Genomic DNA, 13,078 nt, shown 5'->3' with positions numbered 1-13,078 from the left:
GAATTTAGCTATAAGAAGCTGATAATCTGAGCCACAGTCAGCTCCAAATCTTGTTTTTGCTGACTGTATAGAGCTTCTCCATCTTTGGCTGCAGAGAATATAATCAATCTGATTTCGATGCTGCCCATCTGGTGATGTCCATGTGTAGAGTCGTCTCTTGTGTTGTTGGAAAAGAGTGTTTGTGATGACCAGCTTGTTCTCTTGGCCTTTGCCCTGCTTCGTTTTGAACTCCAAGGCCAAACTTGCCAGTTGTTCCTTTTATCTCTTGATTCCCTACTTTAGCATTCCAATCCCCTATAATGAGAAGAACATCCTTCTTTGGTGTCATTTCTATAAGGTGTTGTAAGTCTTCATAGAATTGGTGAATTTCAGTTTCTTCAGCCCCAGTAGTTGGTGCATAAACTTGGATTACTGTGATGTTAAAAGGTCTGCCTTGGATTCGTATCAAGATCATTCTATCATTTTTGAGATTGCATCCTAGTACAGCTTTCACCACTCTTTTGTTGACTATGAGGGCCACTCCATTTCTTTTACGGGATTCTTGCCCACAGTAGTAGATATGATGGTCATCCGAACTGAATTCACCCATTCCCGTACATTTTAGTTCACTGATGCCCAGGATGTCAATATTTATTCTTGCCATCTCAGTTTTGACCACATCCAACTTACCAAGGTTCATGGTTCTTACATTCCAGGTTCCTATGCAATATTTTTCTTTACAGCATTGGACTTTCCTTTTGCTTCCAGGCATATCCGTAACTGAGCAACCTTTCAGCTTTGGCCCAGCCGCTTCATCAGCTCTGAATCTACTTGTACTTGTCCTCCGCTCTTCCTCAGTAGCATGTTGGACGCCTTCCGACCTGAGGGGCTCATCTTCCAGCGTCATAACTTTTATATGCCTGTTGTCTTTGTCCATGGAGTTTTCTTGGCAGGGATACTGGAGTGGTTTGCCGGTTCCTGCTCCAGGTGGATCATGTTTGGTCAAAACTATCCACTATGACCTGTCCATCTTGGGTGGTCCTGCACAGCATAGCTCATAGCTTCTCTGAGTTATTCAAGCCCCTTCGCCATGGCAAGGCAGTGATCCATGAAGGGGGAATAAGTTAATATTCATGTTTATACTTCTGCTCTTCTAACCTTTGGGGGAGTGTCATGAGACAAAGGTGCTTGAGAGCAGAAGCAGGCAAGGCCTAGGCAGTGCGGCCTACGAGGGCTACACAAATCTTTCAAGCCTAACTTCTAGTAGTAAAATGCTGTGTCACTGTGACTCGTGACTCATCTTGGGTTCCCTATAAATGTAACCAGCCATCTCTGTGGGCCTCAGTCTGTGTGTAGAGTGTGTGTATCTCAGCCAATATGTTGTGTTGTTGCAGACAGAGCGGCTCCAGGACTCCAATTAATCAGTAACTAAGATCTGTGCCTCTGTGAAGACTAAGAAGGCTGTTAGGAGCACTCTGTGTATGCTCTTTGACTATGCTGTTTCTGAATAAGTTTATTTTCTTTAGTAAACCTTTATTCTGTTTATGAAGAAGACTCTGCGTTGATTAATTGACCACTGCGCGACAGTTTTCCCTCATGTATTTAAGGCCTGCAGTGGGAGGGCTTTTGCCAATTCCTCCGACAGTCACTGTGCAGTAGTGGTAAGAGTGTTGGATCCAGGGTCCAAATCCACACTAGGCCATGAAGCTCACTGAGTGACCATGGACCAGTCTGGTACATTTCCACAGCAACAGAATTCCTGGACTTGTAGCAGAGCGGCACAGCGAGTCCTCAATGTATGAGTGAAGAGAGAAAAGAAGCAAATGCACATACTTCGAGTGAAGATCGGGAGTAAAGACTGCTAATTAAAGGGATCTCTGGGATATGGAGCGACGGGCTGGATTCAACAATAAATCAAGAAGAAGAATCATCAGAGGATTGGTATGTCGGAGTGAGACTGAAAAGGGGGGGGGGGCTTTTCTTTTTTTGTCTTATGTGAGTACCCAGTAACCCTTCCCCCTAAGAAAGAATCATCGCGATTACTGATCACAAGCAGGAGGAGTAAGAACTGTGTGGAAATTAATTACTAATCAAGGATATGGCGTGTGGGAACATCGAGAAAGAAAAGAAAGTTCCTTGTGACACAGTCATAAAAAGAGCATGTTATGGCAGGCCTGTTGGTTTCTATTTCCCTCACTGAGCAGCAACTGCAGTCACAAGACATTGTTTTGCATTCCACAGTCAAAGTTACTGTTGGATTCCCACGGGAATGGGAGACTGGATGTGACGTTCACTGGTTTCCTGTTTTTCATTGTTCTCTCGGTTTCTTTGTTAGAGAGACGGTTGCTTCTCTGCTCTCACTGCTTGTCCTTCTGCTGTGTGGACTATTCTGCATGGGCTCAAGATGAGACGAGCCTGTATCAGCTTCAGATGGGCCGAAGCTGGTCAAAATCTCACATTTTTGGTTCCGGGCCCAGAAAAACGGAATCTGGCTGAATAATGGCTGCTGGCAAAGGAACAGAGAAACAGAGGATCGGAATGCTGGCAGAGGCAGAGGGACAGATCGGACATTATCTGCTCTGTGCGTCAAGAAGATTGATGAGAGGTATGTGCTCATTGCTCCGGGAAGCCTGCCAGCTCCTAATTAATGGCTTTATGGCTGGACTTTGAACTTTTAAAGCCGTTTGCACAGGCTCAAAGGCCTCGGAGGCTTGAAAACCGAAAGTACTTTTAAAAGTGCTTTTGGAATGAAGCAGCTGTACACAGACACAGCTTGTTTAAAGCAGCAATGATGGCTAATGCAAGGCTGGCTGATGCTTGTGGGTTTCCAAAGCTCAATAAGAAGAATTATGCGGAGTGGGTACTCTACGCAGAGGCTCTTCTGCGTAAAGAATGTCTGTTTAATGTTATTACAGACACCCCCCCAGCTCCAATAACAGATGAATGGGCAGCTAAGGATTCCAAAGCAAGGGGAACTCTTACATTGATAGTATCCCCAGAAGAAATCTGTCTGTTGCGTGATAAGACCTCAGCCAGAGAGATTTGGGACACTTTGAGAGATTCTCATTTAAGAACAGAAGCTGGTGCTTCTTTGTTCTACTATGCCAAGCTGCATGATATGGCACTTGCTGAAGGTGCAGATGTCCGTACACATCTGATGGAGATGCAGAATCTGAGACATGAGCTGCAACAGAGAGGACTCACCTTTCCAGAGGCTGTGTATTCCTTCATGATACTACATTCTTTGGGTTCAAGTTGGGAGTCCGTTGCCACTCAGATTGCTGTTCAGCCAACTGCTCAGCTCACAGTAGCTCATGTTACTGCCGTGATTCTGAATGAAGCAGACAGGCGAGGTGCTAGCTGCATGGGCAAGGGGGAGTCTTCACAGATGTCATCCCAGAATGCAGTGGAACCACCAGATGGCGCCAAAGCTTTGAAGGCAGTGAAATACTACTCGTGTGGACGTCTAGGCCATATGAAGAGGGAATGCAGATTTCCCAGGGCCAAGGCAGAGCAGCGCAGCGAAAGCTCATCGCGTGGAAAAGGCAAAGGCAAAGGCAAAGGTCCGGTGTCCAGGACAACGCAGCACAAGGCAATGGTCTCACGCTTCACTCCAAAGGTGGCAAAGGTCCAGAAGACGTCTAGATCTTTCTTCGTGGTGGATTTAGGCGCGACCAGACACTTATGCAACAACAAGCGACTGTTCGTGTCTTTTACACCGCAGGAAGGTGCGATTCACCAGGCAGATGACCACACGATCCCCAGTCAAGGCTACGGAACTGTTGTTCTTCACAGTTTGGACTTATCGATACAAGATGTTCTCTACGTTCCAGATGCTTCACACAATCTACTCAGTGTTGCGCAGCTGAATGAACGGAAAATTGACGTTTCCTTCAAGAACAAGAAGTGCACCATCACAAAGAAAAACGATTATGTATTGCATGCTGAATATGTTGATCGTTTGTTTGTTTTGTATTTTGATGATGTTGTGCAGGATGAAACTTGTTGCATTGCAGGTTCTAACAAAAGTTTGCATGCAGGATGTATTCATGATTTTCACAGAAAATTTGGTCATTTGCATTTTGAGGCAGTATCAAAATGCCTGCCTTGGTTGAAGGTATGACTATTAAACCCTGCAGGTACCACATGAAGTGTAAGGCATGCGCAGCAAACAAAGTGAAAATGGCTGCGAAAGGTAAGGTGTCTAGTAGGCAAGCTACAGAACCATACCAGGTTGTTCATGCTGATTTGGTTGGTCCACTGTCGCCCTCTTTGGGTGGAAACAGGTACTTCATGGTTCTCATTGATGCATTTTCCAGGTATATTTATGTGTACAATCTTGAGCAGAAATCAGAAGCTTTTCCAAGGTTCAAGGAATTCTGTGCTTGGTTGGAAAATGTCCATGGTAAGAGGATAAAAACTCTTTTCACTGATCGCGGGGGGGAATTCACTTCTCAGCAGTTTGAAGCTTTTCTGACTGAGAAAGGAATTCAGCACGATATGTCTAGTCCTCGCTCGCCATGGCAGAATGGACTTTGCGAGAGGGCAAATCAGACATTGCTTCAAGGGTTAAAAACCTTGCTGCATGATGCCAATCTTCCAGAGAGTTATTGGGCGGAATCTTTGGCGTGTTTTGTTTACAGTTATAATCGCAGGTTATCTTCAGCGATTGGTTGTACCCCCTATGAAAAGATGTTTGGCAAGAAGCCTTACATCAAACACATGAGAATTTTTGGTTCTGACATGTGGGTTCACACACCACAAAGCTCCAAGTTAGGCAAGCGTGGATTGCATGGTATCTTTCTAGGTTATCAGAAAGGTTCTTACAGAATAATGATGACTGACTCTAAGACAATTAGGCTCACAAGAAGTGTTGAGTACAATGCCAAGTGGGGGGAGACTGTGGGAATTTTCCAATGCTATCCTGATGAAAGTGGTGAGACTAAGGATAGGCAACAGCAGCAGCAACAGCCACAGCTGCCGCAACAACCCACACCCACTGATCAAGGTCCTGATTCTGAGTCTGAGACTGAATCAGATGATTCAGAGGATTTCAAGAGTGCGAAAGCCTCTATGCGACCCTCTGAAAGCTCTGATCAAGAGTTGGAGGAACCTTTGTTCACAATAGGTCACTTTTCTCCTAAGAAGGAAGAGGAGAGTGCTGAAGACCTAAGGCTAATTCGCAGGTCTCAGAGAGCCACAAAAGGCAGACCTCCAAAGAGATTTGCTGATGAGTTTGCTAAAACAGCAGTAGCAGCTGTTAAAAGCTCCAAGAAGGTATTTGAACCTTCAAGTTTCCAAGAAATCCAGGATTTGGATTCAAAGGATGCTGAACCATGGTTAAATGCCATGAAGGCTGAGCTTGGTTCCTTAGAGAGGAACAAAACATGGGAGCTAGTTCCAGTAGTTCCAGGAATGAAACTGCTTGGAAGCAAATGGGTCTTCAAAGCGAAGACAGATCAAAATGGCAAGATAGTCAGAAACAAAGCCAGATTGGTAGCCAGAGGTTTTTCACAGGTACCAGGTGAAGACTATCACGAGACCTACTCACCCACCGTGAGATATGAGAGCATTAGGCTTATGCTCAAGATTGCTGCAGAGGAGAATCTACACGTTAGTCACCACGATGTGAATACAGCGTTTTTGTACGGATCTCTAGGTGAATCTCTTTATATGCTTCCACCTGATGGCATAAAGGTAAAACAGGGATTTGTTTGTGCTCTGAAGAAGTCCCTTTATGGTCTCAAACAAAGTGCACGGTGCTGGCACACAAAACTCACTGAAGTATTGTTTTCTCTAGGTTTTCAGCAAGGGAAAGCTGATCCATGTGTATTTGTCAAAGAGGAGGGGCAAAAGAAGCTGTATTGCTTATTTTATGTTGATGATATTTTGTTCTTTTGGAAAGATGTCACAATGTACAATAACGCCCTAGCTCAACTAAAAGAGCACTTTGACATGAAAGATCTTGGTGAGGTATCCAACTACCTATCTCTGGAAATAGAGAGAGACCAAGATGGTAACATTCTAGTACACCAGTCATGGAAAATCGCTGATGTGTTAAGCAAACTAAACCTGATGGATGCTAACCCTGTAGACACACCGATGACAACAGGTTATCAGGTAGATGATACTGAAGGAGCATTTTCTGACACTACACTGTACAGAAGTGTGCTAGGCAAACTGAACTTCATTGCCATATATTCAAGACCTGGCATTGCTGTTAGCTGTAATTTGTTAAGCAGACAAGTCAACAATCCTACTGTTAAGGATTGGAAAGCTCTGAAACGCATATCTCGCTATTTGAAAGGCACTATGCATTACAGACTGAGATTTAACAATCAGAGGTCTGGTGGTCTTGAGATATTTGCAGATGCAAGTTTTGGTAGTGACACTACAGACAGGGAAAGTACGTCTGGAGTTTGCTACATGTACAATCAGGGTCTTTTTGATTGGTCATGCAAGAAGCAAACAACAGTTAGCTTAAGTACTTGTGAAGCTGAACTGAATGCACTGTCTTATTCACTTAAGGATTGTGAATGGTTGTTACAATTGTGCAAAGACATGAAAATTCCTGTCAAATGTCCAATCCAGGTTTACCAGGACAACAAAGCATGTTTGGCTTTGATGAATTCTGAAGGTTGTAAGCAAAGCACGAAGCATTTGCAATTGAAACTGCAACATGCTAGGGAATGTGTTCAGAAGGGACTCGTAACGGTGTCCTATATGCCAGGTAATGAAATTCCTGCTGATGTATTGTCCAAGGTTGTATCAAGGGATCAACACTGTACCTATGTGCAGAAGTTGGGTTTGTACTGATATAGTACGAACACGCTGCCCAGTGATGTTAACAGAAAGGGGAAGGATGTTGGTTTCTATTTCCCTCACTGAGCAGCAACTGCAGTCACAAGACATTGTTTTGCATTCCACAGTCCAAGTTACTGTTGGATTCCCAGGGGAATGGGAGACTGGATGTGACGTTCACTGGTTTCCTGTTTTTCATTGTTCTCTCAGTTTCTTTGTTAGAGAGACGGTTGCTTCTCTGCTCTCACAGAGGCAAGATGCATGTTTGTATTCTCTCAGCATAGAGTGGAAATAAAATTAAGAATGTGGCACATACTGCTTATCCTTCTGCTGTGTGGACTATTCTGCGTGGGCTCAAGATGAGACGAGCCTGTATCAGCTTCAGATGGGCCGAAGCTGGTCAAAATCTCACAAGGCCTGCCCGCAGGAGGACTGAGGGGGAGGAAGACTATGGCTCGTTACTATATCGGAATGTGAGATCGGCCCGGCAGGGCCCCCTGAGAAAATTTATGAGAGCGGCAGGCCTGTGGAAATCAGGACAGACTGTGGGAAACGTTTTGTACGGAGGTGTTGAAATGATGCCTGTCTATTTTGATATGGCTCTTGGATGAGTGTAAAATCCACACAGGATATAACAATGTTTGTTTTCAACCCTGTCAGAGCTGCCCTAGGTCCCAGCTCACAAAGGACCAACGCCAGTTCGTTGTTATATAAAACAGTCTTTATTGAAGCTCAGTTTCGCTTTCACAGCCGCGGCGCACAGCTCTACGTCTCAAACTCTAGACCGCCGAATTTAAGTTTAAGACTCTAGCCTTGCTCCACCTCTTCCTTTGCTCTTTCCTTCTCTGGGTCCGCCTGTCCGCTGGGGTTTTGCCCTTCCTAGACTCTTCTGACGCTGAGTCCCCTGAGTCTTCCCCCTGCCTCCGGCGGGCTTTAGGACCTGGTTCCCAATCCGGGTTTTCTGCTGTCCCGCGCGCCTGTACATTCGAACTTGGTGCGAGCGCCCAGCCGGCCACCTTCCTCCTGACCGCTACAATGCTCCTGTCACTGCTTTGGGAGTCCCCGCTGGTCCCTTGCTTCTGGTGCATCCCCCCTGGGACCCCCCTTGCCCTGACCATCGGCGCCCCCTTCTGGGAATCTTCTGATTCGCTGGAGAGGCTCATGGAATCTCTCGGGTCACTGTCATTCTCCCCTCCGCTGCCCTCAGATTCTTCCCCTTCGCTCTCCATTTCCTCTCTCCCCTGTGCCTCTGCTCCTGAGCCCCTGACAAACCCGCTTGTGGAGACTATCAGAGATCATAAAGAAAACAAGAAGATGAGGAAAACAACAAAGAGAAAATGGAATGGAAGTGTGAATACTATTTGGACAGAACTGTGTATACTAAAGCAGCAGCAAGAGAGAGCAGGAGCTCGAAGTATGGGTACCCCCAACAAAAATTTTAAAATTTGGCTGTGTAATTTGGAATTAATGTGATTTGGAATTAATGTGATTTGATTGGCCTGTTAATAAAAATTATTAAAAAAACAACAACAAACAAACAAACAAACAAAGTGCAAACCTCTTTGTGCAGCAATGGCTAAGAGCATGCCCTTCTGCTGCGTGAACCCTCTGGCTACTAGCCTAGCCTTGTACTGCGGTTCTCTAGTTTCTGTGGGTTTAAGACGATAAACCCACCTGCTGCTCACAGCCTGTTTGCCAGCTGGCAACGTTGTGAGGGAGAACACACCTAGAGACTCCATTGAGCTCATCTCCTCTTGCCATTTGCTGGCTTCTTCCTGAGGCAGTTTCTGAACATCCTCAAAACTTTCAGGTTCACACTGAGCTACCCCAACCCATACACTTGTGGCCTCAAACCTGTCAGGTGGTTTACCTTTTGTGGCCTGGGTCGAACGTCTCAACATGAGCTCCGGTACTCCTTCTGACCCACTAGGGCCAGCTAAACCGTCCCCGGTGCCAGAGAGCTCCCCCTCTGACTTGCTGCACCTTTTGAACCTTTCAAATGGACCTGTGGGTGAGGACGGTTCACTTTTTGGCTCTGACTTGACAGCTTTAGGAGAGGCTCTAGGCTGCTCCTGCTCTGGACTCTGTTCCTCAGCAGCAGGATCAGTCTCCACCTCTTCCTCATCAGCTGAGTCAAGAAAACTCTCTGAAAGTACGTCTGGGTTACCATATATGCGTGTCCACCCACTTACAAGCTCTGCAATCTAAAAACTTATCACATGCCTTCATTTTGCACCCCTCAGTGAACCCCGGGGCCTTCTTAACGTAACCCCAATTCAATGCCACAAATGTTGACAGCCATCATGTGTTGGAACATTGGCACACTGCTCCTGTGTTGACTCAGTGGGACTGTTACCTGCAATAGGTATTTCTACCACAAACAGCCTGCTTTTGCATTCAACACTGAACAGTTGATGCCCACCCCTGGAAAAAGAACACATGTTATTCTCAAAACAAACGCTGAAACCATCGGCAACGAGGGCAGCAACAGATAGACATTTCTGGACAGCTGTACATTTCTGGAACCACAAAAGCCTGAATCTCGTGCTGCAAGAAAGGACAATACAATGAGCCAGACATAGTCAGAGCACGTCGACTTCCATCTGCCAACGTGACAGTTCTTCCATTTTTAACAGCCTTGCAATCCCGCCAAAGCCCACTAGATGGCACAAGATTGTGAGTCGCTCCAGAGTCAACCACGAAGGTCAGCACAGCGTCCTGTTTACAGCTCTTGACTGTTGCCATGGAAGCTGCCAGATGATACTGAGAAGACTTTTCCTTGCTCTCAGTTCCCTTGGAACTTTTGTGCATTTTCCCACGTCTCTGCGCTGAGCTAATCTGTTTGACCTTGCATTCCTGAGCCTCTACCGGGCAGTCTCTCACGAGATGGGAGGGGGACCCACATCTGTAGCAGCGTCTCGAAGCAAAGGCTTTCACAGATTCATCATTGCTTTTCCCTGCACCCCCACTCCTTGGTGCACAGCTTCTGGAGGAACAGCCAGCGCCTGCTTGCCCCCCAGCTTTCTGTCTCTTCTCCTGTTCATCGCAAAGACACGCTGAAGCATAGAAACAGCTTCCAGGGACTTGGCCCTTAGCCCCCACATGGCCCTCGGTTCCCGCATGGCCCTTGGCTCCCACTGTGGTTTCACAAACCCTTTCCAGTGCCTGCCAAGTGGCCTGGGCCGTCTTGAGACCCTCAAGGTGGGGCAACAGCAAACCTTCCACGCTAAGCCTCAGCATGCTCAGCACACTCTGATCCCTCTTTAGAGCAGCTGCCAGGTCTGCTCCAGCAGCTCCGGCAGCGGCCTGGATCGGTGGGGCTTGCATGCAATCCCAGAGCTGTTTGCCCAAAAGCCAATACTTCACACGCCTCGACCAGTCTTCCCAATTGCACCCATTCAAGGCAGCCCTGTTCAGGGAAGTTTTTAATGTATGATATTTTAGTGTTTTTTGGTTTCTATGGAAGCCGCTCAGAGTGGCTGGGGAAACCCAGCCAGATGGGCGGGGTACAAATAATAAATAATAATTATTATTATTATTATTATTATTATTATTATTATTATTATTATACCTCTCAAAAGGGACAGTGAAAGTCTCCTGAGCCTGAGCCATCTTCCCGGGGCTATAAGCTTACTCACGCTTTCTGCCAGCCGGTTGCTTCAAAGATGCCTCCTCCAGCAGGCTCCTGCTTTCACCAGCGAGGTCAAACTGCCTCTGCCCCTTCACCACAGCAGACAGGATCTCAGAGCTGGACTTCACTTCTCCTCCTCCTCACACTCAGCACAAACGTGGCTGGCAACTTGCCATAACCGGATTTGTAGCAGAGCGGAACAGTGAGTGCTTGATGTGTGAGTGAAGAGAGAGTCCACACGCTGTAGTTTTTCTAAACTAACAGCCTTATTTACATCAGACAGATAAAACAACAAACACTCCATCATAAACAGCTGACATGATGTGTCTGCTTCTCTCCTCAGAAAAGTGAAAGTAACTCACAGACAAAGAACTCAGCTTTCCCGGATGTAGGGAACGCTCCTCCCCAGATGCAGGACACACAGAGTTGTTAACCCTGTAAACTCCAAACCTCACAGTCGTGACCTCTCAGGGTCGTGAGAATTTTATCAAGTCAATATTGCAAGGAACAACTGCATAGCTGAATTGAAAACCCCTAGACCAATTAAGTGATAAATATTAGGACCACAACGTATCACTTATAGATCAAGCAAACCTGTGGCTGATTAAGTTACTGGGGGGCAATATTTATTTTGAAGAGTTCTACTCTCCTTTTCGGTTGAGAGAGTAGCTATGTGTATGTTGCAACAGACTACCATAAGAAAACAAGCAGCGCACAGACAATCCAGCACTCTTTAGGCTGGTGGACAGTGTGCTAACCACTTGGGGGGAAATGTTGAATGGGGCAAACATCCTAATGACCAAGAGCAGATGTGGGGAACGCTGTGCCCCCCCCCCGAATGTTGCTGAACTACAATACAACTCCATCCATTCCTAGCCATTGCCACGCCTGCGGGGGCTGACGAAAGATTATCCATCCCGGGACTAATGAGCTATCCAATTTAGCCTGCTTGTTTTTCTTGCATTTAGTAAACAAAGCTAAAAAGTCTGAACCTGCCAAGCTAATACTTATTTTCAAGTGGCACCTGCTTTGTCATCATCACTAAATGAATTTATTACATTTATATTTTCCCCATAGAAATAGGTAAATCCCCTGCCCACCCCCCACCCACCCCTGCTGCCGGTAAGGGCAAGAAAATTAACGCAGAGAAAGTAAGGTTTATAGGCAGCAAAATACAAATTTTAAAACAAAAGTCAGCATCTTAGTAAACTGCCGCCTGCTTCCAAAACCAGTCGCTACAAACATGGGAACGAGCCCACCTCACAAGGCTGTTAGGAAGATTTCATGGGCAGGGGAGCTTTCTCCAAGGAAGCGTCTGAACCGCCCTGAAGTGCTTTGTAAAATGCAACCAAATTATGACTACGTTCAGTTTGGATAACCAGAGCAGTCTTCTCTCCCCACCACACACCACGTGGAGTGAATCCCTTATGAAGAAAGACTGCAGCACTTGGGAGTTAGACAAGCAAGAGGCGACAGGATAGAATTTTTTAAAAAATTATGGGTGGCATTGAGAAAGCGGGTAGGGAAAAGTTCTTCTCTTGCTCTCAAAGAATCATAGAATTGCAGGGTTGGAAGGGGTCTTGAGGGCCATCTAGTCCAACCGCCTGTGGAGAGGAGCTTTCTGGTGGGATTTGAACCCTGGTCTCTCCCAGGTCTCAGTCTGACAATCTAACCACTACACCAAACTATCTCTGTGTCCAATAATTTCTATGGGTCTACTTTGAGTAAGATTAGGTCGGCCCCCACATTAAGCCTCCCAGGTCTTAGGCCAGCTCTCTAACCACAACACCACACTGCCTTCCCTTTGCACGCTCATGAGCTGTCTTTTGCTCCTTGCTGCCTATACCCTCAGAAAACGAATCCCTGCACCTTGCTTTCAGAGGGAGCCGCTGCTACCATCTGTGCCTGGCGTGCACGCCTTTTGCGCGCTCGCTCTTGTATCATGTCCTGCTGCATGCTCGGAAGGCAAACGCCTCTTCCCTGCCTTGCACGCTTCCCATGAGAAAACACACAGCCGTTCCAGCCTGTGGGAACCACACTTTCTCCCTGGCTGCAGGTCTCATCTCTTGCCCACTACACGCAACGTCACATTCACACACGCGCAGGCATACACGTGTCTGCCGCCCATTTGGCGCGCACCTTGCCTCCTTGCCATGCTGGCAGTTTGGGAAAACTCTGCCTCTCTCAAGCAACAGGTATAATAATAACACTATCCTGGCGATTTTCCTGCAAGTAAGCTCCCTCTCCTTGTTGGCACTGAGGACCGAGCACAACACGCACATGGAACATTTCATCCCCTTAATGGAGGCGTTCAGAGCAATCCCCTAAATGTCTACTCAGAAGTAAGTGCATTGAGTCAGATCGGGCCAACTAGTCCCAGGTAGGTGCGTACACACTTACTTTGGAGTGACAGCAGGCGCTGCAGCCTCTGTGCCCTTCTCGGGGGTCCGCAGTGAGCCCCACGGCGGGAAGCTCTGCTGCTCACGACGAGGCCAGGTCCCTGCCAGGCGCATGCGCGAGCGACCAGCTCCTGCTCTCCCATCTGTGCAATAGTTTCAAGGAGTTTCCCCAAAGAAATCTGGAAGCAGATTTTAAGGGCTGCGATTCCCAAATTTTATTCCCATCCTTGGGAATCATTTGTGTGCCATATCTTTTTAAGGGGTTCCA

This window comes from Podarcis muralis, chromosome W (genome assembly GCF_964188315.1).
Source record: "Podarcis muralis chromosome W, rPodMur119.hap1.1, whole genome shotgun sequence".
NCBI lineage: Eukaryota > Metazoa > Chordata > Lepidosauria > Squamata > Lacertidae > Podarcis > Podarcis muralis.
Note: the sequence above shows the minus strand (reverse complement) of the source record.